Consider the following 26,670-nt stretch of genomic DNA (forward strand, 5'->3'; position numbering starts at 1 on the left):
ATCAAATTCTGAAGACATAAGATCTGACATATATTTCAATACTGTGCAAATCCAATAGTTTATATTGATAAATTCCAGAAAAAAATATGAAGCTAAACAGAACTCTAGAAAATTAGGGAAGTCTAGATTTGGAAGGAGTTTAGAAATCACTCTCCTCACTTAGAGATGAAAAACCTGAGATTTGGTGTGGCCTTCTTGGCTGGCAAAGTAACAAGAAGGGGATCTGGGACTGGGCTCAAAGACAGGTCCTGCTTCCCCATGTAAATGTGTGATGTGTCTTTATGACTTTATTGTTTCAAAGAACATTGATCTTCTATGACTTGTTTGATTCTTGTTAAAAACTTCAAAACAAGCAATTGGATTTCTTATCAGAGGGAAAATTAACTAGTCAGGTTAAGAATTAGAAATATTTCCCAAGATAATAGTTAGAAGTAAATGGATTCAGACTTCTGGTTCAGACTCTTTGCCAATCTTTCTTTTTCCCCAAAGAGGAAGGGGAAAAAAAGAGTAGAGTTATTTTTTCATGTTTGTTTGGTTATGTTATGGGTGACACAGAAATTTTTTATTTGCAGTCATTGATAGTTTCTCAAATTGCTTATTTTGCTCTCACTGAGAATTTCTCTTGATTCTGTTCTTCAATGGTCTTAATCATTAAGCATCAATCTTGATTTCTTTGCTTTTAACAACTTTAAGAAGTTGTGAAGAAGGCTCACTTTAGCAAAACTGTTTTTCACATGTAACATCTATGTTCTGATTTTATATAAGTTTTGTGTATTGGACATGATGTTGAAGATAAAACCAATAAGCAGCCAAGCAAACATCATCTATAAAATCAACTGAGTCATGACCTTCTCAGTGTTCAAAACAATCATAGAAAAGCTTTACAACTGTAACGTAAACGTTCCAGAATAAATGAGACTGAGATTTCTAGAATTGTATTATTTTGCTTCAATTCTTGGACTCTTTTTTTTTTAAACTGGCAAGTACATTTTTCAGAATTTATAGCTATGACTGATCCAACTTACCCAGAAAATACACTTCAAAATATGGGCTTGATAAAGGACAAAAAAATTGTTTAAGTGAAAACAAGATGTGCTTGAAGAATTACCTTAATCCTTTTGTGCTTCTATAACAAGATGCCTGGTACTGGCTAATTATAAAATCCAGAGATTTGTTCCTTACAGTTGTAGAGGCTGAAAAACACAAGATCAATGCACTGTCATTGGTATTTCTCTGTTTCCAAGATGGTGCCTTCTTACTGTATCTTCACACAACAGAAGAACAAAAGAGCAAAAAGGGATCAAGTGTTGTATAAAGCTTTTTTTACGAAAGCTTTAAAGCCCATGTATGAGAGAGGGGCCCTCTTGACCTAAACACCCCTTCTAATATTATTGCATTAGAGATTTAACTTGCAATGTGAATTTAGAGCAACAGATGCACACCATAGCAAGCATGCAGTTATTTCCTATTTTAAAGTCTCACTCAAGATTGTGCTGTGCCATTAGTTTCTTCTTCAAGCTTTATTTCCTAAATAAATTGTTTAGTCATGTGGCAATTTTATAATAATGAGATAAAATTACCTATTCAAGATCTATCATTTTTTTTGCTATAAAGTGCTGATCAGTCTCAAAATAATGGCTAATATTCTAATTGAATCTCATATTTCATCATTTCGATCTTTGCTTGAAATTTTGTGTTTAAAATTTTGTCGTTAGGGGTTGACATTGTGGTGTAATAGGTAAAGCCACCGCCTATAGTGCTGGCATCCTATATGGGCAACAGTTCAAGTCCCTGCTGCTCCACTTCTGACCCGGCTCTCTTCTCTGCTGTGACCGGAGAAAGTAGTGGAAGATGACGCAAGTCCTTGGATTCCTGCAAGGACATCTGGAAGAAGCTCCTGGCTCCTGGCTCCTGGCTTTGCATCAGGCCCAGCTCTGGCCATTGCAGCCATTTGAGGAGTGGAATGGAAGTCTCTCTCTCTCTCTCTCTCTCCCTCTCTCTCTCTCCTCTCTCTCTTTCTCTCTCTCGCTGCCTTTGCCTCTCTGTAACTCTGCCTTTCAAATAAATAAATAAAAATTTAAAAACTTAATTTTAAAATTTAAAATTTAATTTTACACACAAACTCAGTGAAAGGTTTTCTGAGTATCTGAAGTGAAACTTCCAGTGAAAGCCAGAGAAACATCTACAATGTTTTTAAAAGGAAGTCACATGGAGGAGTAATAAGAGGAAAAAGTTTCTATCTGTCAAAATTCAAGAGGTAAATCACTGGGGCTAAAGCTTCTTCCTAAGAAAAGCAGCGGCCAGGAGAAAGGAGTGGGGACCTGGTGTGTCATGTTGTTAAAGTTGATAGCCGTCTAGAAGAGGAGCTAAATGAATTCATAAGGCTTCCTTGGCAGAGCAAGGGCCTAGAAAAAGCTGTTCATCAAGGAGAGGACCAGACACAGGAATCAGACAGGTGGGCTTCCTCAAGATTTTTCAAAAAGCAGGGCCGGCGCCGCGGCTCAACAGGCTAATCCTCCACCTTGCGGCGCCGGCACACCGGGTTCCGGTCCCAGTCGGGGCACCGGATTCTGTCCCGGTTGCCCCTCTTCCAGGCCAGCTCTCTGCTGTGGCCAGGGAGTGCAGTGGAGGATGGCCCAAGTGCTTGGGCCCTGCACCCCATGGGAGACCAGGAGAAGTACCTGGCTCCTGCCATCAGATCAGTGCGGTGCTGGAAGGCGGCCGCAGCAGCCACTGGAGGGTGAACTAATGGCAAAGGAAGACCTTTCTCTCTGTCTCTCTCTCTCACTGTACACTCTGCCTGTCAAAACAAAACAAACAAACAAACAAAATAAAGATTTTACAAAAAGCAGCAGATCTGACACTGATTCTAGGACCAAGGTAGAAATAAAATATCTGGAGAAGGAAAGTGGCAAAAATCAAGATCTGAGTGAAGAAATCTAGTCCGGGGGAATAACATGTTAGAAAGTTAAGAGATGGAACCTGAGGTAGGGAGGCAGATGCCATTGGAAATAGCAATGGAGAAATCTTCACCAGCACAGAAAACTTACACTGAAGTCAGAATCCAAGGAGATTTGGGAAGGAAGGGAGGACCCACTTGGCAGGAACCACCATAAACTTGAATGAAATTGTGGATCAGTTAAGCTTGAGCCTTCATCTGAGGTGTTTTCAGGAACTATAATTGATAGGATGCCTTCATAGGATCCCACAGTGTAGGACTGAACAGGATTGCAAAATTGATGACGTGGCCGGTGCCGCAGCTCAATAGGCTAATCCTCCACCTAGCGGCGCCTGCACATTGGGTTCTAGTCCTGGTCGGGGTGCCGGATTCTGTCCCAGTTGCCCCTCTTCCAGGCCAGCTCTCTGCTGTGGCCCGGGAAGGCAGTGGAGGATGGCCCAAGTGCTTGGGCCCTGCACCCCATGGGAGACCAAGAAAAGCACCTGGCTCTTGCCTTCGGATCAGCGCAGTGCACTGGCCGCAGCGTGCCAGCCGTGGCAGCCACTGGAGGGTGAACCAATGGCAAAGGAAGACCTTTCTCTCTGTCTCTGTCTCACTGTCCATTCTGCCTGTCCCAAAAAAAAAAAAAAAAAAATTGATGACATGAGGATAAATCCTCTTTTCTCACTACTTTCCCTTTCTTATCACTTTCTTGCGGCTCCATCCCTGAACCTTAAACATTATCTGATGACAAGTCATTTATATTTTATATACTAGATATTAAGAGCAAAATTAGATACCCTAGGAATTAAGTTATGGTTTTCTCTAATTACAATTCAAAATAGGCACAAAAATATTCATGTCATAGAACTTGGAAAATGACATCAAATTGTGTGTCTAATCAACTAGAAGAGCACAGGGATCACCCAGACTGCATTGATGAAGCAAACTGTGATCACAAGGAAAAAGAAACACAGTGTGATTATAACAAAACACAAAACGTGTGAACTCTGAGCTCTGAATGGACGGCAGATAGGCTGCGTGGAGCCCCGGAAAAGAGATTCACAGATGAAGCTCATCTGGTGTTGACCTACTGCTGCCCAATGGAAAAGCCCAGGTCTGACGGCAGAAACTTTCTAGCCACAGGACTATTCCATTCTCCTGTGGCAACGTGAAGGTATCTGAAATGAATCTGTGCCACACACACAGGCCAGAAGGTGGCCGATTCCATCAATTCACCTCCACTTTCACGCCTACTGCCTTTCTCATTTTTTAACCAGCCATCTAGTACTATGGGCCAGAGAGCATGCAGACCAATGTTTCTCGAATGTTTCCACAAAGTTTTTTTCTAATAGCACAGAAAAGAAATAGCCATCCAAAGGTCTCTGATCATGTCTAAAATTGTGCATTGTAAGAGAAAATTTTTTAAATAATTTAATTTCCAGTGGGTTTTAACTTGAAAATTTTGAATTCACAAATGCAGATTTCTGTCTCTTCACTGATTATACTAAGTAATTAAAAAGTGTCGGAGGAGGCAAGATGGTGGAATAGGAAGGGAGCACACTGATAGTCCGGGGAGAGACACTTTAATAACAGTGGAGATACTGCAGGTTCAAGGAAGAGTAGGGGAGGAAACAGCAGAAGAAACTCTTCCGGAACGCGTGATTCACAGTGGACCTGCGTGGAGAGCGTGGGAGCCCACAGTTCGGGACACCAGCGGCAGACTCAACACACCAGTGCTGGAACACGAGGTGAGCCGAACCTCAATAGCCCGAGACACCGGCAGGCAAGCGGAGAGAGGAGACTAGAGGGAACGACCGCCGGGGTGGGGGGGGGGGGAAGTTCACCAGGCTAACTGGAAGAGAGAGAGAGAGAAAAAAGGTGACTGGTACGGACACGGGTTTCTCTCTCCGCTCACCTCTCAAGGGCGAGCAAGACAAAGAGCAGGCACCATCTTGGACATACGTCATAAGCAGAGCGACCTCAGGTCTGCACCGGCCCTGAGCCTAGCAGAAAAACCTGACTCTGGGCGGGGCAAATTAACAGGAGATTAGGACCTAGTAAATTTGTGGTGCTACTGAACTGAGACTGTGAAAAAAGAGACGGTGGGGGAGAGAACACACAGAATTCATGTGAGTAATCTCCAGAGACGCTACAATTCCGTAACTTTGGCAACCCAGTGGGAGACTGAAGGAGAATTTGAGCCCACTCTGAGGGCCGAACAGATTCCCTGTGTGGTCCTTGGGAAAGAGCTTCCGATCTCTGGCTCCTGTGGGTATATCATTTGCCTGCTAACTACCCCCAACTTCGTTCAGCTGTGCGGAATTACTTCCTTTTGAATCAAAAAAAGAAAGAAAGAGAGAGAGATCTACCACGCCTAACCTGGGAGTGTCACTTTGGCACACCAGAGCTCTCAGGCCACACCCATCTCAAGCCTCTAAGGCTCCATCAAAAACAGATAGTCCACTTAATCTAGAGTCATAGTATAACAAGAAAAAGCACCACAGTGAAGAAACCAAATATCTCCAATATGCCAAATAACAAACGCAAAAACCGAGGTAATAAAAACAAGGAAGTCACCATGACACCCCCAAATGAAAAAGACACCCCAATTCAAGATTATGAAGATGATGACATAGAAGAAATGCAAGAAGCAGATCTCAAAAAATTGATAAGAACATTAAGAAGTTCTCAAAAACAAATTCTTGAACTACAGAAATCCTTAATGGACAAGATAGAAAATCTCTCTCGTGAAAATGAAATATTAAGGAGGAATCAAAATGAAACAAAACAACTAGTACAACAGGAAACTGTGATAGTGACGAGAAATCATAATGAAGTGAAGAATTCAATAGATCAAATGAAAAACACAATAGAGAGCCTTAAAAACAGAATGGGTGAAGCAGAAGAGAGAATATCGGACTTAGAAGACAGAGAACAGGAAAGGATACAGTCAGACCAAAGAAAAGAAGAGGAAATTAGAAATCTAAAACATATTGTCAGGAATCTTCAGGATACTATTAAAAAATCCAACATTTGGATTCTAGGAGTTCCTGAAGGCATGGAGAGAGAGAAAGGATTAGAAAGCCTTTTTAGTGAGATAGTAGCAGAAAATTTCCCAGGTTTGGAGAAGGACAGAGAAATCCTAGTTCAGGAAGCTCACAGAACCCCTAATAAACAAGACCAAAAGAGATTCTCACCACGACACATTGTAATTAAACTCTCCACAGTGAAACATAAAGAAAAGATCCTAAAATGTGCAAGAGAGAAACCTCAAATTACTCTCAGAGGATCTCCAATCAGACTCACAGCTGACTTCTCATCAGAAACTCTACAAGCTAGGAGGGAATGGCAAGATATAGCCCAGGTACTAAGAGAGAACAACTGCCAGCCCAGAATATTATATCCTGCAAAGCTATCATTTGTGAATGAAGGTGAAATAAAGACTTTTCATAGCAAACAGAAATTGAAAGAATTTGGTGCCACTCATCCAGCCCTGCAAAAGATGCTTAAAGATGTGTTACACACAGAAACACAGAAACACGGTCATCAGTATGAAAGAAGGTAAAGGAAGGAAACCTCACAGCAAAAGATCACAGGGAATTCAAGCATATATTAGAACTTATCTTTGGCAAATGGCAGGGCAAAGTTACCACTTATCATTAGTCACATTGAACGTGAATGGCCTGAACTGTCCAGTTAAAAGACACCGATTGGCTGATTGGGTTAAGGAACAAAACCCATCTATTTGCTGCTTACAAGAAACACATCTTTCCAACAAAGATCTATACAGACTGAAAGTGAAAGGCTGGAAAAGATATACCATGCCAACAGAAATGAAAAAAGAGCAGGCGTAGCCATATTAATATCGGACAACATAAACTTTACCACAAAAACTGTTAAGAGTGACAAAGAGGGACACTATATAATGATTAAGGGATCAATACAACAAGAAGATATAACAATTATCAATGTATATGCACCTAACTACAGGGCACTCTTTATTTATTCTATTTTTTCAGTTAGTTTTTTTCTGGGAAATTAATACATATATCATCATAGAGACTTGTAATTTTTGTATTATTTCTTTGCTAGCTAGTAGTTCTCTATATGAACATTTAGCAGTTTATTCGACCTTATGTATGGTCATTCAGATTTTTCTGTGTAAATTCCAAATATAAACAATATCACAATAAGTAACCTGGGATTTATACCCCCCCAACTCCCATTTCATAGCAGGTGTATTTTTAAGGTAAATTCCCAGAGGCATGGTTCTTTTGAAATGTTAGTGCAAAGGAAATGGTGATCTACATTAAAACATTGAATCACATTTCTTTACTCATTCCCTTTAAATATGAGGGAAGCTCAGAAAGTTCATGGCAAATGTGGTACCTTCACACAACTAATACTATTACTATGTAAGTTACTAAACATATAATGGTAAAAAGATTCAATGAAAGCATAGATCTGAGAATGACATGTTACATAGGAGGGATAGCTTTTTCAATAAGTAGTGCTGGAGCAATTAGAAATTCAAAGGTGGAGGATTTAAGATTGCTGAATAAGGAAAATACATGCTGATTTTTGACCACTTGAAACTACAAGAACAGGACAGGGACTGAGTTCCAGAAAATAGCTGTTGAGAATCTTTCAGTGGAAAATGTGCAGAAGAGAAGATAGACTCCGTGGAACAGCAAAAACAGTGTGCACATGCAGCAACTAGCAGGACAGTACCAGTGACTCCAGTGACTGATGGCCCCGGGGGAAATGTCATCTTATCAGAACAAGGTGGGAGGAGGCTACATTACCCAATGCAAAGCAGGTGATCTGGTTTGAGAGAGAACCTCATGGTCCCTACTGACCCTGAGTTCATGTTGTCAGAGAGCTGGCAGAGGGCAGGGCACACGCCTAGCTCTGGGAAGGTAGACCACACTGTTGCCCTTCCCTCCCCCACCACACACCTGGCAGCTGGCAGGGGAAATGCCATCTCCCCAGGGCAATGTGACTGGAGGCTGCTGTGGCACATGTGCTGCTGATGGATGGTATATGAAGGAGAAATCTGGAGTCCCCACTGATGTTGTGTAAAACCTAGAGAGTTGGCAGGGGCAGGGCACCCACTTAACTAAGGGAAATTTAAGTAAGGGAGCATTTCTTTCCTTCACTCCTGCCACCAAAGCACCAGACTCATCTTGCTGAGACAGCACATCATCAATTGTCCTCTGTTGGGCAGGTGGCTGGCTCTGGGGAGGAGTGGCTTGCCCCAAAGACTGGAGTCTAGCAACACAGATAAAGGATCTCTTGCACTCTATGACTGAGGGAGACCTACACCGTATGACTGTGGGAATCCTGTTATTGTGAGGTATTTATGTAGGCCAGGCAAAACATGGAGTATTTGGGTAATCACCCAGTCTGACCCCAGAAGATCAGAATTCTTTGAATTCTGGGGAGAGACTTCACAGAGGGGTCAGTTTTCATACTATGGAGTGCAGAGATCCTTTATGAGTTTCCTGCATCTGAGTGGGTGGGGTGCATAAAACATGTTGAGCTCACCCTAGGCAGTTTGTTCACCTTGGCTTGGATAGGACTGAGGCTGTGGACACACCAGCCATTGTGATCATCCCCTGTCTGTACCCCTGGATAGAGAATATCTACCACACCCACCCTGGTTGGCACTGTGGATTCCTGCCCCACTCACAAATGTTGGCCAGGGTGCCCTGACACTACCTAGCACATCCTTTGGATATTCACTGTTAACCACAGACATTCCAGTAATCCAGAGAAGCACATTCCCAAAGACAAAGTCTTCAGAAGGGATACCAACATGGGTTTACCAGGTGCAAAAGAAAAAATGTAAAAATACAAGAAACGGGTGGGAGAGACGATATGGGGGAGAAGCCATTGTAATCCATAAGCCGTACTTTGGAAATTTATATTCATTAAATAAAAGTTAAAAAAAAATGTAAAAAAAAAATACAAGAAACGTGATCAAGGGAGACAGTATGACTCTGAGCAAGAAGTCAGATCTTCATTTCAGACAAAATGAAGAAGAAAAAATCAGAAAATCCAAAAAATATGGTTTAGGATTTATGGGATACTATCAAATGACAAAATATATGTGTCTTTGGTATTCCTGAGGGAATAGAAAAGCAGAATGACTTAGAAAACTTATTCATTGACATAATAGTAGAGAATTTCCATAGTTTGGAGAAGAATATAGATATGTAAGTACAGGAAGCACATGGAACCCCAAATAGATATGATCAATGGACTTTCCCACAGTCCATTATATTCAAATTTTCAAAAGTAAAACAAAGAAAAGATCCTAAAATGTGCAAGAGAGAAATACCAGATTACCTTTAAAGAATCTCCAGTCAGATTGATAGATTTCTTACCAGAATCCCTAAAGGCTAGAAGAGTATGGAGTGATATAGTATATGTCCTTAAAGAAAAAGGTTGCCAACCCAGAATACTATACCCTGCAAAACTCTCATTATAAATGAAGATGAATAAAGACCTTCCCAGACAAACATAAATTGAAAGAATTTGTCACTACCTGACCACCCTTACAAATAGTACTTAAGGAGGTACAACACAGAGAAACAGAAACATATAATTAGCATCTTGAAAGAATATAAAGGCAGGGGCCAGTGCTGTGGCTTAGTAGGCTAAGCTTCTGCTTACAGCTCTGGCATCCCTTAGGGGCAATGGTTCATGTCTTGGCTGTTCCTCTTCCTATGCAGCTCTCTGCTATGGCCTGGGAAATCTGTAGAAAATGGCCGAAGTGCTTGGGCCCTTGCTCCTTCATGAGAGATCCTGGCTTCTGGCCTCAGATCAGCCCAGCTGTTGCAGCCGTCTGGAGAGTGAACCTGTAGATGGAAGATCTCTCTCTGTGTCTCTCCTTCTCTGTCTATAACTCTACCTCACAATTAAAGAAACAAATATCTATTTAAAAAGAATATAAAAGCAAAAAACCATAGTAATAGTCCAAAGGAGATACATAACAAACAAAAGACATGTTTACTGAAAAATGGCAGGACCAAGTCATTACTTATCAATAATAACCTTGAATTAAATGCATTAAATTATTTCACTCCCCAAACAGCAGCAACAGCTGGAGCTGCACCAATCTGAAACCTGGAGCCAGGAGCTTCTTCTGGGTCTCCCATGCTGGTGCACGTGCCCACGGACTTGGGCCACCCTCTGTTTTCCAAGGCCATAGCAGAGAGCTGGATCTGAAATGGATAGACCAGTGCTTGAACCAGCACCCATATGGGATGCTGGCACTATAGGCAGCACCTTTACCTGCTATGCCACAGTGCCAGCCCCTGACTTAATGGATTTTTAAAAAGACTCATCTATTTTGCTGCCCACAAGAAGGACACCTTAGCGACAAAAATACACACAGACCTAAAGTGACAGTATGGAAAATGGTATTTCACATAAATGGAAATAAAAAATGAGTAGACAAAATAGACTTTAAGACAGAAACTGTTAAGAGAGAAAAAGAAAGTCATTATGTAATGTTTAAGGTATCAACTCAACAGGAAAATCTAACTATAGTAAATGTGTATGCACCTGATGCTAGGTCACTCATCTATTTAAAAAATGTTAATAGATCTAAAGGGAAACATAAGCTCCAATACAATAAGAGTGGGAAACTTCAAAACCCCACTTTCATAAATGGACAGGTTAACTAGTTAAAAAAAAAAGCATCATGTGGCCAGGGAGTGCAGTGGAGGATGGTGCAAGTACTTGGGCCCTGCACCCCACGGGAGACCAGGAGAAGCACCTGGCTCCTGCCACCAGATCAGCACAGTGCGCCGGCAAGAGCGCGCCAGCCGCGGTGTCCATTGGAGGGTGAACCAACGGCAAAGGAAGACCTTTCTCTCTGTCTCTCTCTCTCACTGTCCACTCTGCCTGTCAAAAAAAAAAAAAAAAAAAAAAAAAAAGGCAACAGAGCTAACCTACACTATTGACCAAATGGATATAATTGGTATCTGCAGAACATCTCAGCCTACAGGCACAGAATACACATTCTTTTCATCAGTGCATGCAATTTTCTCTAGGATGAACCATATCCTAGGCCATAAAACAAGTCTCAACAAATTCAAAAACACTGAAATCTTACCGTGTATATTGTCTGTTCACAATGGAATGAAGTTAATTAACAACTTAAGAAACTCTAGGAAAAATACAAACACATGGAAACTAAGCAACATGCTCTTGAATGAACACTGGGTCATAGAAAAAATCAAAAGGGAAACCAAAAAATTCCTAGAAACAAGTGAGGATGACAACACATCATATCCAAACCTATGGGATACAGCAAAAGCAGTGTTAAAGGAAAGTTTATAGCAATTAGTGCCTACATCAAGAAACTGGAAAAGTATCAAGTAAATGCATCTCAAAACCTAGGAAAATGATTAAAAAAGAGGGGCGGAACCAAGATGGCGGAATAGTGAGGGCGCTCACCAATAGTCCGGGAAAAGATAGTTTAATAAAAGTGGAGTTACTGTAGCCTCAGGAAAAGGCTCAGGAAAAAATTGCAGAGGAAACTCTTCCGGATCTAGTGGATGTGGCACGGGGACCTACGGGGAGAGCAAGGTCGCCCACTGCGTGGAAGCCGAGCCGCAGAGTCTGCGCGCCAGTGCTGGAAGAGGAGGTGAGAAAAAAACTTGGTAACCCAAGACATTGGTGGGGAAAGGCAGAAAGAGCCTACAGAGAATGAGGCCTGAAGCCCCACTGGGGAAAGTTCACCAGGCTGACTGCAGGAGAGAAAAAATCGAATAAATAAAGGGAACCAGCATGGACATTAGCCTCTCTCTCCACTCACCTTACAAAGCCTAGCAAGACAAAGAGCAGGCGCCATTTTACGTATGTAAAGTGCTGTGCACCATTTTGCATATGTAAAGCGGTGCCCATCATTAGCCAAGCAGAAAAACCTGACTCTGGTGGGGAGAAATAACAGGAGGTTAACACCTAGTAAAAGTGTAGAGCTAACGAACTGAGACTGTGAAAATCTGAGGCAGGGTGAGAGAACTCACCGAGTACACAAACTTGGTAACCTGGGCAACCTGGTGAGAGACTGCGGAGAAATTTGAGACCACACTGAGGGCTGCATAAACTCTTTGTGTTGTCCCAGCAGTAAGCAGATGAATACCAACAGGGGCCAGATTTCATACATCAACTACTCTCAATTCCACTCAGCTGTGTGGAATTACTTCCCAATTGAGTCAAAAAAAAAAAAAAAAAAAAAGAGAGAGAGCGAGAGAGAGCAAGCGAGAGAACAATCTGGGTGAGTCACCTTTGGCACACCCTTAACCCTGAAGACCAAACAGAGCTCTCTGGACACAACCATCACAGCCTCTAAGGATCCATCAAAAGCAGATAGTCCACTTAATCTAAAGTCACAGTATAACGAGAAAAAACACCACACCAAAGAAACCAAAGAATATCTCCAATATGCCAAGCAACAAACGCAAAAACTGAGGTAATAAAAACAAGGAAGTCACTAGGATGCCCCCAAATGAAAAAGACACCCCAATTCAAGATTATGAAGATGATGACATAGAAGAAATGCAAGAAGCAGATCTCAAAAAATTGATAAGAACATTAAGAAGTTCTCAAAAACAAATTCTTGAACTACAGAAATACTTAATGGACAAGATAGAAAATCTCTCTTGCGAAAATGAAATATTAAGGAGGAATCAAAATGAAACGAAACAACTAGTACAACAGGAAACTGTGATAGTGACGAGAAATCATAATGAAGTGAAGAATTCAATAGACCAAATGACAAACACATTAGAGAGCCTTAAAAACAGAATGGGTGAAGCAGAAGAGAGAATATTGAACTTAGAAGACAGAGCACAGGAAAATATATAGTCAAACCAAAGAAAAGAAGAGGAAATTAAAAATCTAAAAAAATAATGTCGGGAATCTTCAGGATACTATTAAAAAACCCAACATTCGGGTTTTAGGAGTTCCTGAAGGCATGGAGAGGGAGAAAGGATTAGAAGGCCTTTTTAGTGAGATAGTAGCAGAAAATTTCCCAGGTTTGGAGAAGGACAGAGAAATCCTGGTACAGGAAGCTCACAGAACCCCTAATAAACACGACCAAAAGAGATCCTCACCACGACACGTTGTAATTGAACTCTCCACAGTGAAACATAAAGAAAAGATCCTAAAATGTGCAAGAGAGAAACGTCAGATTACTCTCAGAGGATCTCCAATCAGACTCACAGCTGACTTCTCATCAGAAACTCTACAAGCTAGGAGGGAATGGCAAGATATAGCCCAGGTACTAAGAGAGAACAACTGCCAGCCCAGAATATTATATCCTGCAAAGCTATCATTTGTGAATGAAGGTGAAATAAAGACTTTTCATAGCAAACAGAAATTGAAAGAATTTGGTGCCACTCATCCAGCCCTGCAAAAGATGCTTAAAGATGTGTTACACACAGAAACACAGAAACACGGTCATCAGTATGAAAGAAGGTAAAGGAAGGAAACCAAGGAAGGAAACCTCACAGCAAAAGATCACAGGGAATTCAAAGTATATATTAGAACTTATCTTTGGCAAATGGCAGGGCAAAGTTACCACTTATCATTAGTCACATTGAACGTGAATGGCCTGAACTGTCCAGTTAAAAGACACCGATTGGCTGATTGGGTTAAGGAACAAAACCCATCTATTTGCTGCTTACAAGAAACACATCTTTCCAACAAAGATCCATACAGACTGAAAGTGAAAGGCTGGAAAAAGATATACCATGCCAACAGAAATGAAAAAAGAGCGGGCGTAGCCATCTTAATATCGGACAACATAAACTTTACCACAAAAACCGTTAAGAGAGACAAAGAGGGACACTACAAAATGATTAAGGGATCAATTCAACAGGAAGATATAACAATTATCAATGTATATGCACCTAACTACAGGGCACCGGTTTATCTAAAAGATTTGTTAACGGACTTAAAGGGAGACTTAGACCCCAATACTATAGTACTGGGGGACTTCAATACTCCACTCTCAGAAATAGACAGATCAATAGGACAGAAGATCAACAAGGATACAGTAGATTTAAACGACACTATAGCCCAAATGGATCTAACAGATATATACAGAACTTTCAATCCTACAGCTAAAGATTTTACATTCTTCTCAGCAGTACATGGAACCTTCTCTAGGATTGACCACATACTAGGCCATAAAGCAAGTCTCAGCAAATTCAAAAGAATTAGAATCATACCATGCAGCTTCTCAGACCATAAAGGAATGAAGTTGGAAATTAGCAACTCAGGAATCCCTAGAGCATACGCAAACACATGGAGATTGAACAACATGCTCCTGAATGAACACTGCGTCATAGAAGAAATTAAAAGAGAAATCAAAAATTTTCTGGAAGTAAATGAGGATAACAGCACAACATACCAAAACTTATGGGATACAGCAAAAGCAGTGTTAAGAGGAAAGTTTATATCAATAGGGGCCTACATCAAGAAATTGGAAAGGCACCAAATAGATGAGCTTTCAATTCACCTCAAGGATCTAGAAAACCTACAGCAAACCAGACCCAAATCTAGTAGGAGAAGAGAAATAATTAAAATCAGAGAAGAAATCAACAGGATTGAATCCAAAAAAACATTACAAAAAATCAGCCAAACGAGGAGCTGGTTTTTTGAAAAAATAAACAAAATTGACACCCCATTGGCCCAACTAACTAAAAAAAGAAGAGAAAAGACCCAAATCAATAAAATCAGAGATGAAAAAGGAAACGTAACAACAGACACCACAGAAATAAAAAGAATCATCAGAAATTACTACAAGGACCTGTATGCCAGCAAACAGGGAAACCTATCAGAAATGGATAGATTCCTGGACACTTGCAACCTACCTAAATTGAACCAGGAAGACAAAGAAAACCTAAACAGACCCATAACTGAGACAGAAATTGAAACAGTAATAAAGGCCCTCCCAACAAAGAAAAGCCCAGGACCAGATGGATTCACTGCTGAATTCTACCAGACATTTAAAGAAGAACTAATTCCATTTCTTCTCAAACTATTCAGAACAATCGAAAAAGACGGAATCCTCCCAAATTCTTTCTATGAAGCCAGCATCACCTTAATTCCTAAGCTGGAAAAAGATGCAGCATTGAAAGAGAATTACAGATCAATATCCCTGATGAACATAGATGCAAAAATCCTCAATAAAATTCTCGCCAATAGAATGCAACAACACATCAGAAAGATCATCCACCCAGACCAAGTGGGATTTATCCCTGGTATGCAGGGATGGTTTAATGTGCGCAAAACAATCAATGTGATACACCACATTAACAGACTGCAGAAGAAAAACCATATGATTATCTCAATAGATGCCGAGAAAGCATTTGATAAAATACAACACCCGTTCATGATGAAAACTCTAAGCAAACTGGGTTTGGAAGGAACATGCCTCAATACATTCAAAGCAATCTATGAAAAACCCACAGCCAACATCCTATTGAATGGGGAAAAGTTGGAAGCAATTCCACTGAGATCTGGTACCAGACAGGGATGCCCACTCTCACCACTGCTATTCAATATAGTTCTGGAAGTTCTAGCCAGAGCTATTAGTCAAGAAAAAGAAATTAAAGGGATACAAATTGGGAAGGAAGAACTCAAAATATCCCTCTTTGCAGATGATATGATTCTTTATTTAGGGTACCCAAAGAACTCTACTAAGAGACTATTGGAACTCATAGAAGATTTTGGCAAAGTAGCAGGGTATAAAATCAATGCACAAAAATCAACAGCCTTTATATACACAGACAATGCCACGGATGAGGAAGAACTTCTAAGATCAATCCCATTCACAATAGCTACAAAAACAATCAAATACCTTGGAATAAACTTAACCAAGGACGTTAAAGATCTCTACGGTGAGAATTACAAAACCTTAAAGAAAGAAATAGAAGAGGATACCAAGAAATGGAAAAATCTTCCATGCTCATGGATTGGAAGAATCAATATCATCAAAATGTCCATTCTCCCAAAAGCAATTTATAGATTCAATGCAATACCAATCAAGATACCGAAGACCTCCTTCTCAGATCTGGAAAAAATGGTGCTGAAATTCATATGGAGGCACAAGAGACCTCGAACAGCTAAAGCAATCTTGTACAACAAAAACAAAGCCGGAGGCATCACAATACCAGACTTCAGGACATACTACAGGGCAGTTGTAATCAAAAGAGCATGGTACTGGTACAGAAACAGATGGATAGACCAATGGAACAGAATTGAAACTCCAGAAATCAATCCAAACATCTACAGCCAACTTATATTTGATCAAGGATCTAAAACCAATTCCTGGAGCAAGGACAGTCTATTCAATAAATGGTGCTGGGAAAACTGGATTTCCACGTGCAGAAGCGTGAAGCAAGACCCCTACCTTACACCTTACACAAAAATCCACTCAACATGGATTAAAGACCTAAATCTATGACCTGACACCATCAAGTTAGTAGAGAACATTGGAGAAACCCTTCAAGATATTGGCACAGGCAGAGAATTTCTGGAAAAGACCCGGGAGGCACAGGCAGTCAAAGCCAAGATCAACTATTGGGATTGCATCAAATTGAGAAGTTTCTGTATGGCAAAAGAAACAGTCAGGAGAGTGAAGAGACAACCGACAGAATGGGAAAAAATATTTGCAAACTATGCAACAGATAAAGGGTTAATAACCAGAATCTACAAAGAGATCAAGAAACTCCACAAAAACAAAACACACAACCCACTTAAGAGATGGGCCAAGGACTTCAATAGACATTTTTCAAAAGAGGAAATCCAAATGGCCAACAGGCACATGAAAAAATGTTCAAGGTCACTAGCAATCAGGGAAATGCAAATCAAAAGCACAATGAGGTTTCACCTCACCCCGGTGAGAATGGCTCACATACATAAATCTACCAACAACAGATGCTGGCGAGGATGTGGGGAAAAAGGGACACTAACCCACTGTTGGTGGGAATGCAAACTGTTCAAGCCACTATGGAAGTCAGTCTGGAGATTCCTCAGAAACCTGAATATAACCCTACTGTTCGACCCAGCCATCCCACTCCTTGGAATTTACCCAAAGGAATTTAAATTGGCAAACAAAAAAGCGGTCTGCACCCTAATGTGTATTGCAGCACAATTCACAGTAGCCAAGACCTGGAACCAACCTAAATGCCCATCAATGGTAGACTGGATAAAGAAATTATGGGATATGTACTCTTTAGAATACTATACTGCAGTAAGAAACAATGAAATCCAGTCATTTGCAACAAAATGGAGGAATCTGGAACACATCATGCTGAGTGAAATAAGCCAGTCCCAAAGGGACAAATACTATATGTTCTCCCTGATCGGTGACAACTGACTGAACACCAAAAAGGAAACCTGTTGAAGTGAAATCGACACTATGAGAAACGGTGACTTGATCAGCATAGCCCTGACTGTTAATGAACAACTTAATACATTATCCCTCTTAGTATTTTTTTTTGTCTGTTCTACTTAATATGACTGGTTTAATTCTGTAATTAATACACAGTTATTCTTAAGTGTTGAAATTTAACTGAAATGTGATCCCTGTTAAACATAAGAGTGGGAATAAGAGAGGGAAGAGATGTACAATTTGGGACATGTTCAAGCTGACTTGCCCCAAATGGTAGAGTTAGAAACATACCAGGGATTCCAATTCAATCCCATCAAGGTGGCATGTACCAATGCCATCTCACTAGTCCCAGTGATCAATTTCAGTTCACAATTGATCCTAATGAAAGGACTAAGAGTCAAAGGGAGCACATAAACAAGTCTAGTACCTGCTAATACTAACAGATAGAATAAATAAAGGGGAGAGTGATCCAACATGGGAAGTGAGATACTCAGCAGACTCATAGAATGGCGGATGTCCTAAATAGCACTCTGGCCTCAGAATCAGCCCTAAAGGCATTCCAATCTGGCTGAAAAGCCCATGAGAGTATTTCAGGCATGGAAAGCCAAGACACTCTGAGGAAAAAAAAAAAAAAAAAAAAAACCTAAATGAAAGATCTCTGTGAGTGAGATCCCAGTGGAAAGAACAGGTCTTCAAAGAAGGAGGTACCTTTCTCTGAAGGGAGGAGAGAACCTCCACTTTGACTATGACCTTGTCTAAACAAGATAAGAGTCAGAGAACTCAAGGGGTTTCCATAGCCTTGGAAACTCATTACTGGTGCATAGGGAGATTACTGATTGCATAAACAGGAGTGTCAATTTGTAAAGTCAACAACGGGAGTCACTGTGCACTTACTCCTCATATAGGATCTCTGTCTTTAATGTGCTGTACATTGAGGCTTAATGCTATAACGAGTACTCAAACAGTATATTTCACTTTGTGTTTCTATGTGGGTGCAAACTGTTGAAATCTTTACTTAATGCATACTAAACTGATCTTCTGTTAAAAAAAAAGAAGAAATTAGCAATTCCCAACTTGACTCTCACTGGGATTAAACATGACAATAGGTCTGATCTGATTTCATCATCATTTAAAAAATCATCTATTATTTTTCACCTTATGTTTCTGTGTGGGAGCAAACTGTTGAAATCTTTACTTAATGTATGCTAAACTGATCTTATGTATATAAAGAAAATCGAAAATGAATCCTCATGTGAATGGAAGGGGAGAGGGAATGGGAAAGGGGAGGGTTGTGGGTGGGAGGGACATTATGGGGGGGATGCCATTGTAATCCATAAGCCGTACTTTGGAAATTTATATTCATTAAATAAAAGTTAAAAAAAAAAGTGTCAGCACTTTGTTTGAATTACTTGCTAATAAAAAAAAAAAACAAGAACAGCTTTCTTCTCTGATTCCTTACTTACAAATTTACTTACCTTATAGATTTGAGCTGGCTTGAATTAATTTGCATAGAAATTTCTCTTCTTGTGTCACTACAAGCTGAATCCGCAAGAAAATGTGTAAAAATTAAAATTTTTTTTTTCACTGTTTTGAAAATTTTATGAAAATAAGCACTACAGTAAGTTGGCCAGAACGTTAACAAAGAAATAGTGCACCTGAAGATTTCAAACTATTGCTGGTATAAAATGTCTTTTACCTGAAGTTCAGGACTTAATATCATAAGAAATATAATCAGATTGTCTCTTTTATTATCTTAGGGAAAGACAATTGAAGGAAAAATAACAACAGATTACATGTGCTTGTATCATCTATAGATGAATTAAGTTTTCAGAATTTTGCTTTCACAAAGTAGTTACCCTTAAAATGTTGCCACTGAATAAACGAACTTTGTGAACCACTGTTTGTCATTAGACAAAGCAATGATTCATCATTTTATCCCATGCTTTATCCCATTGAGATTTTAAGTCTCTTCTTAAACAACAGTTCGAATAATTGAAAACCTAATCAGAGATGAGAATTGAGCCTAGTGGATAAAGGTCGGTGTCCTACAGCAGAGCACCTGGGCTCAGTTCCTGACTCTGGCCCCTTACTCCAGCTCCCTGCTTAAGCAGACACCAGGATGGCTCAAGTAGTTGGGTCTCTGCCTCCCACATGGAAGATTCATATTAAATTTCCAGTTTCTAGCTTTGGCCTGGCATAGCTCTGGACATTTCAGGCATTTGGAGAGTGCACCAGCAGATGAGAGCTCTCTGAAAGATCTCAAGTACCTGGGCCATTACTTGTTCCCTCTCAAGTACATTATTAAGAAATTGGATAGGAAGGAGGGGGAGGATTTGATCTCAGGCACTCTGAAATGAGGTGTGAGCACCCCAAGCAGCAGCTTCACTTGCTCCACCACAACACCCATCCTCTCATGGTAAATCATTTATATAATGAGTGAAGAAAGATCAATAATGAATCAAAACACTGAATTATTCATGTCTATGCTTTCCGACTTAAGGAGCAAAATTATTATTCATCTCTCGGCCAGTCATTCTAGGATATCATTCTTGCATGTTAGAACTATTTGGTCAAGTATGATTCAATCAATGTACCTTTTTATTTTTCACATTGCCAGTTTCTTTTTAAGCTCCACACAGGTTTAACCATAACTACAGCAAGTCTGTGCTTGTTTGATTTTGAGAATGTTAATCACTAAGAAACTTTGGCTTTTTAATTGCTTTTCATGCATAGACAATTTTTTTCCTTCATTGGTGCAACATTTTCTGGTTGTATAAAACAGTCATTTTTAATGCTTCTTACAAAAACAGTGATGGTTCATGCAATTACTTGCACCGAAATTGTTAAAAGAATAGATTTCTGAGGCCGGCACCATGGCTCAATAGGCTAATCCTCCGCCTTGCGGCGCCAGCACACCAGGTTCTAGTCCCAGTCGGGGCGCCGGATTCTGTCCTGGTTGCGCCTCTTCCAGGCCAGCTCTCTGCTATGGCCCGGGAGTGCAGTGGAGGATGGCCCAAGTCTTTGGGCCCTGCACCCCATGGGAGACCAGGAGAAGCACCTGGCCCCTGCCTTCGGTTCAGCGCAGTGCGCCAGCCACAGTGCGCTGGCCGTGGCGGCCACTGGAGGGTGAACCAACGGCAAAGGAAGATCTGTCTCTCTGTCTCTCTCTCTCACTGTCCACTCTGCCTGTCAAAAAAAAAAAAAAAAAAAAAAGAATAGATTTCTGGCAGTTGTGCTAATACTAATCTGTTTTAAATAGGCCTTTTAGCCTATCTATTATTTTTATATGGCAGCCACTTACCAATTCATTAGAAAAGAGGATGGTCTATGATAATTTTCACCATCACGTTCACTGTTAAAACTTCATCTCTTCCATCTTTTCAAATTTCTGCCTGGACTAAACATTTTTAATCATCTTTCATATTTTATATAATATAGTTTATGATTGAAATTTATTGTTAAACCAGATTATATATTTCCTGTTAGAAATATCATCTTAAGATTATCATACTTTGAGCCGGCGCTGTGGCTCAATAGGCTAATCCTCCACCTTGCAGCGCCGGCACACCGGGTTCTAGTCCCGGTCGGGGCGCCGGATTCTGTCCCAGTTGCCCCTCTTCCAGGCCAGCTCTCTGCTATGGCCAGGGAGTGCAGTGGAGGATGGCCCAGGTGCTTGGGCCCTGCACCCCATGGGAGACCAGGAAAAGCACCTGGATCCTGGCTCCTGCCATCGGATCAGCGCGGTGCGCCGGCTGCAGCGGCGGCCATTGGAGGGTGAACCAACGGCAAAGGAAGACCTTTCCCTCTCTGTCTCTCTCTCTCACTGTCCACTCTGCCTGTCAAAAAAAATAAAAAAAATAAAAAAAAATAAAAAAAAAAGATTATCATACTTTAAATGTATAAGTAAAAAATAATGATGACCACCATTGGGAGGTACTTATTTGCTGTTGGCAGGAAGTAGAGCTAAAGGAAATCAAATGCTTGAAAGCAAAATACACAGTAAGTGTAACTGTTATAAATTTTTAAGTTCCATTTTGGAATCGATGACTTTTGATGTGGTGAAGGTTAATGTTTAAAAATGAAAATAAAAAAGACTGGCTGTGTAGGTATCTAAGCACCCATGAAAATATCACAGTTTTCAGCACTTGCACTCTGGCAGCCAATGCCATAAGCAACCTCAACACATTCTCTTTCCCTAGTAGCATCCCAGATCAGTTGGTTGGCAATGTGACCTTAAAACACTCTATTTCTCAAGCCCAGCAGCACCACATTTTTCAATGATTGCACATAAAATATGTTTTCTGTTCTTACATGAAAGCAACAAAATATTTCCCAGGAAAAAAAAATCAAATGGTATTATTTGCTTTAAGTTGACATGTACCAAACACACTTTTTTTCCCTTTTGAAATAATGCTGGATCCAGGGGAAGCTAGAAACATAGAACACAGTTCCATGCATCCATCATCCACCTTCCTTTTTTACTGATCAACTTTATTTTTTAATTATTATTTAATAAATGTGAATTTACAAAGTGCAACTTTTGTATTGTTGTGGCTTCCCCTCTCCAACCTCCCTCCCTCCTGCGGCCCTACCCTCTCCCACTCCCTCTTCCATCCCACCCTTCACCAAGTTTCATTTTCAATTACCTTCATATACTGAAGATCAACTTAGTATACACTAAGCAAGGATTTCAACAGGCTGCCCTCACACAACCGCACAAGGTATAGGGTATTGTTCGACTAGTAGTATTGTTTTTAAGTTTCATAGTAAAACACATTAAGGACAGAGATCCTACGTGGGGAGCCTGTACCCAGTGACTCCCGTTGTTGATTTAACAATTGGCACTTTTATTTATGACGTCAGCAATCACCCAAGGCTCTTGCCATGAGCTGTCTAGGCTATGGAAGCCCCTTGAGTTCACCAACTCTGAACTTGTTTAGTCAAGGCCATATCACAGTGGAGGTTCCTTCATCCCTTTGGAGAAAGGTGCCTCCCTCCTTGACTGTTTCAAAACCCGCATTTAGGGATTGGCATCTGGCTTACTAGTTAAAATGCCTACATTCCATATCAGAATACCTGGGTTCAATACCCAGCTTCAGCTGCTGATTTCAGGTTCTTACTAATGCAGACCATGGGAGGCATGGTGACAGCTCAGGTGATTTGGTTACTGCCAATGACATGGGAGACATGTATTGAGTTCCCAGCTCCCAGCTTTGACCAGCCCAGCCCTGACCGTTATGGACAGTTTGGGAATGAATCAGCAGATGGTGGCTCAACTCTCTCTCTTCCTCTCTAATTAATTAGCTAAAGAATAAAACATGCATTCATTTGTGTGCGTGTTTACATGCACTTTTTCCATAGACAAAATTCTGTGATCACTAGCTCAGTCAAAATACAGATCTGATCCATCACCACAAACGAATATCCTACTCCTACTTGTACCAATGCCTCCATCTCCCCCACTACACATGTCCCTGTGTCCTGGCAGCCACTAATCTGCACTAACCCATCTCTGTAGTCATCCTGCACACTACATTTTGAAATTAACTTTTTTCTCACCTTTTTCATTCTATCAGTTAGTATTAGCAGACACTAGTCTTGTTTATGTGATCCATTTGACTCTTAGACCTATCATTATGATAAATTATGAACTGAAACTGATCATTTAGACTAGAGAGATGGCATTGGTACATGCTACCTTGATGGGATTGAATTGGAATCCTCTTGCATGTTTCTAACTCTACCATTAGGAGTAAGTCCAACTGAGCATGTGCCGAACTGTACATCTCCTCCCTCTATTATTCCCACTTTTCAGTTAAATTTAAACACCTAAGAATAAGTATGTATTAATTAAAGAGTTCAACCAATGGTATTAAGTAGAACAAAAAATACTACAAGGAATAAAGTAGTAAGTTGTTCCTCAACAGTCAGTACAAAGGCTGATCAAGTCATTGTTTCTCAAAGTGTCCATTTCACTTCAACAGGTTTCCTTTTAGGTGCTCAGTTAGTTGTCACCGATCAGGGAGAACATATGGGAAGCGGGATACACAGCAGACTCATAGAATGGCTAATGTCCTAAACATCGCTCTGGCCTCAGAATCATCCCTTAAGGCATTCAGATCTGGCTAAAAAGCCCATGAGAGTATTTCAAGCATGGAAAGCCAAGACACTCTGGCAAAAAAATAAAATAAAAAAATAAATTACCTAAATGAAGATCTCTGTGAGTGAGATTCCAGCAGAAAGAACAGGCCATCAAAGAAGGAGGTACCTTTCTCTGAAGGGAGGAGAGAACTTCCACTTTTGACTATGGCCTTGTCTAAATAAGATAGGAGTTGGCGAACTCAAGAGGCTTCCATAGCCTTGGCAGCTCATGACAAGAGCCTCGGGTGATTACTGACATCATAAATAAGAGTGTCAATTGTTAAATCAACAACAGGAGTCACTGTGCACTTACTCCCCTGTAGGATTTCTGTCCTTAATGTGTTGTACAATGTGAATTAATGGTATAACTAGTATTCAAACAGTACTTTATATTTTGTGTGTCTGTGTGGGTGCAAACTGTTGAAATCTTTACTTAATTAATTAATTAATCTTTACTAAATTGATCTTCTGTATATGCAGATAATTGAAAATGAATCTTGATGGGAACGGGATAGGTGAGGGAGTGGGAGATGGGATGGTTGTGGGTGGGAGGGAGGTTTTGGGGGGAAAAACCACTATAATCCAAAAGTTGTATTTTGGTAATTTATATTTATTAAATAAAAGTTAAAAAAAGAAGTATTAGATGGTAAAAGCGAAATATTCTATCAAAACCTGTAAATGCTAGAGACATGTTTATGAGACTTGTTTATTAACTTCTTTCATTAAATTTTTGGCTATGACAAATCCATGTGCTTTATTTTCATTCTGGTAGTTAGGGAATAAAAATGGCATGAACGTGAAAAAAAAAAGAAATTAAATTTTTTAGTAGATGTGATACACTTGAAGTTCATCCAGTTTGTTGTTTGTTTCAGTTCATTAGTTCTCATTGCCATTTAGTATTGCATTGGACAGCTAGATCATTTTGTTCACCCACACACATTTGATTCTTTCCAGTATTTTAGCAATAAACAGTTCTAACCATTTAAATACATGTTTTTTTATGAACATGAGTTTAACTTCTCTGGGATAAATGCCAAAAGTATAATTGCTGGTCATTTAAATGGTTAATTGCTGGTCATTTAAATGGTTAGTGCATGTTTGGTTTTATAGAATCTGGCCTACTGTGACCCAGCATAGCTGACCCATTTTTAATTCCCAACAGCAATGTATGAGAAATCCAGTTGCTCCACATCCTCTCCAATGTTTCTTATTTTAAACAGTATAAGTATAAAGCAATAATTCATTGCGGTTTCATAGTTGCATTTCCTTAATGGCTAATGATGTTTAAGATCTTTTAATATACTTATTAGCAATTCAGGTCTTCTCTTTGGCAAAATGTTTTTAGATTTCCTGTGCTCATTTTTCTCATTAGATTCTTTTTTAAATGTTGACTTTTTTGATTCTTCATATTTTCTTAATATAAAGCCTTTATCAGACATGTAGTTTACAATTATTTTATTTCTGTCAGTGATGGTCTTTTTTTTTTTTTTTTTTTGAAGGCAGAGTTAGTGAGAGAGAGACAGAAAGGTCTTCCTTTTCCGTTGGTTCACCCCGCAAGTGGCCACTACAGCCGGCACGCTGTGGCTGGTGCTGCGCCGATCCGAAGCCAGGAGCAACCCGGACAAAACAGGCGCCCCAACCGGGACTAGAACCCGGGATGCTGGCGCTGCAGGTGGAAGATTAGCCAAGCGAGCCACGGCGCTAGCCTGGTCTTTATAACTTCTTAACAAGGTCTTTTGCAGAACAAAGTTTTTAATTTTCATTTTTTTATTAAATTTATTTCACTTGTGGATCATGTTTCTGGTGTTAAGTCTAAGACTTTTTGTATTGCTCTTTCTCCTGAAAGTCTTTATCATCTGAAAATTTTGTAGTTACTATTTTACATTTAATTCTATGATCAATTTTGCATTAATTTTTTTAAATCATGAGGTTTCTATTGAATATCAGGTTTTGCCAATTTTCATATCTTTTCTCCATTTCTTATCTCTTGTGGATTACTTATATATATTTTAGAATTCCACTTTCATTTATCTAGAGTGTTTTTAAATATATTTTCTCTGGTTAATGTCTATGGTTGCCTAGTTATTACTGTGTACATATGTTAAACATCACAGTGTCCTAGTATAAACATCTTACTGAATTGAGTGAGGTATAGAAAACTGACATTTATTTAAGTCCTTTTACTCATCTCACTTTTAGACAACAATGTCTAGTATTTCTTCCAAATATTTTAAGCAACACATGAGATGAGTTTATAATTTTAGTTTCAACTTCAAACACAGTTTAAAAATTCATGAGACAAAAATAGTCTATAATTTTTATTTCTATTTTCATCCATTCCTTTTTTAAATTCCTTCCTGAAGTTAAACCTCCTCCTTTTAGTGTTTCCTCTCTGTACTGGAGAACATGCTATTAGATGTTGTCTAAAGGTAGCTCTCTTGGCAAGAAATTCTCCTAGAATATCTGTCGCTGAGGATGTCTTCGCTTCTTCCTTCCTAAGGTTATTTTCATTAAGGTTTACAGTTGAACATTATGGCACTTCATTTTGGTTTCCATGTTTCAGACAAAAAAAAAATCACTTTTACTTTAGTTATTTTCTCCATAGGTAATGTATGTTTCTCTGTAACATCATCCAAGATTTTTTATTAGGTTCTCAGAAGTTTGATTGTGATATGACTGGCATGAATTTTAGGAGTTTATCCTGTTTGAGTACCACTCAATAAGTTTATGCATTTCATTGCAGTTTATCCTGTTTGAGTACCACTCAATAAGTTTATGCATTTCATTGAAAATATTGTGTATTCTGCTTTTGTTGTGTGGAGAATTCTATAAATTTCTAATTCTGTTGGTTGGTTGTGTGGTACAGTTTTTTTGTTTGTTTGTTGTTTGTTTGTTTGTTTTGACAGGCAGAGTGGACAGTGAGAGAGAGAGACAGAGAGAAAGGTCTTCCTTTTCCGTTGGTTCACCCCCCCCCAAATGGCCGCTATGGCCGGAGCTACGCCAATCCGAAGCCAGGAGCCAGGTGCTTTTTCCTGGTCTCCCATGCGGGTGCAGGGCCCAAGGACTTGGGCCATCCTCCACTGCTTTCCCAGGCCACAGCAGAAAGCTGGACTGGAAGAGGAGCAACCGGGACAGAAGCAGTGCCCTGACCAGGACTAAAACCCAGAGT

At 40.0% G+C, this 26,670-nt stretch overlaps 1 long non-coding RNA gene across 2 annotated transcripts in view; it reads right to left on the bottom strand.

Annotated features, from left to right (window-relative positions):
• The window catches only part of LOC127492967 (uncharacterized), a 105,368-nt gene that overhangs the window by 13,563 nt on the left and 65,135 nt on the right, over positions 1-26,670 (bottom strand). Inside the window, exons 1-2 of one of the 2 annotated variants that reach the window (XR_016233763.1) lie at positions 18,836-18,906; positions 1,109-1,193 (exon numbers count right to left, since the gene is read on the bottom strand). This is a non-coding gene — a long non-coding RNA (uncharacterized LOC127492967). Of the gene's footprint in view, positions 1-1,108; positions 1,194-18,835; positions 18,907-26,670 lie in introns of those variants that run through there. The other variant, XR_016233762.1, reaches the window with a different exon arrangement.

This window comes from Oryctolagus cuniculus, chromosome 5 (assembly GCF_051225735.1).
Source record: "Oryctolagus cuniculus isolate XC-2025 breed Fujian yellow rabbit chromosome 5, ASM5122573v1, whole genome shotgun sequence".
Lineage (NCBI taxonomy): Eukaryota > Metazoa > Chordata > Mammalia > Lagomorpha > Leporidae > Oryctolagus > Oryctolagus cuniculus.